Raw genomic sequence first — 1,089 nt, 5'->3', positions numbered from 1 at the left:
TATATATATATAAACTTGCTTTTCTGTTTGTAAAATGAATAACAAAATGTATAAATAAATTCTTTACTTTTTGCAGCGTATGCGTCACAATCTGTAATGTAATAACTCTAGATTTGTCATAGATTTTCTTCCCAAGGTACCCTTATTTTGCCTAAAAAGCATTCTGAACTTATTTATGTAATCTAGTAGTTAAATAACTACTAGATTGTGACCAATATAAATAGCCATTGCGTAGAATAGCCATTGCTTCATATCATAAAGGTGAGAAGTCCTAATTCTTCATACCATTAGGGTAGTCAATTAGCCAGGAAACAGGCGAGACCAATTTCCCTATTTTTCTATTTGCGAAGAGAATAACGACATACCTTTCCGTCTGTTTACTACCACAGTGGAACCGCTGCAATCTGCAGTTTCTAAGCACGTTAAATATATCTTAGATTTTCCTAATATATGCTGTTTGTGCAAGAAAAAATATATAAATGTATGTGTGTGTGTGTGTTTATAAATATGCACACACACACAAATACATATGCGTGTAAATACATGGATATGTGTGTATTTATGGATACATTCATATGTGTGTACATTTGCATTTGCGTGTGAAGAGTGTATATGAAGTGGTGTATGTTTTGTATTGGTGCGTATCTTTAAGCTTCTATGTATATTTTCTGTGTATAAAACATTGAGATACAGATATACAAGCGAAGAATCTTCACCCATCCCCGCCTTTTCTCCACACATTCACATTCATACTCTGATGACATTTTCTTGTTTCCTCAGCAACTTTCTCTTGAGATGTGTGTGCCTGCATGTGTCAATGTGCGTATATTTGTTTGTGAATGAACGAGCTTGCAGTTCTCTCAGCTCTGTTCTCTCTCATTCTGTCTTCCATTTTATATATCTTCTCTCTCTCCCTCTCTCTCTATCTCTCTCTCTCTCTCTCTCTCTCTCTCTCAATCTCTCTTTCTCTCTCTCTCTCTCTCTCTCTTCCATTATCTTTCACGCTCTTGTCTTTCTCTATAACCAAATTGCCATCTTCAATCTTACATCTTGCCAGAGTTCATTTGATGCAATGAGCAACAGAAAACA

Source organism: Octopus bimaculoides, chromosome 14 (assembly GCF_001194135.2).
Source record: "Octopus bimaculoides isolate UCB-OBI-ISO-001 chromosome 14, ASM119413v2, whole genome shotgun sequence".
Classification (NCBI taxonomy): Eukaryota; Metazoa; Mollusca; class Cephalopoda; order Octopoda; family Octopodidae; genus Octopus; species Octopus bimaculoides.
This window is presented reverse-complemented; position numbering follows the sequence as displayed.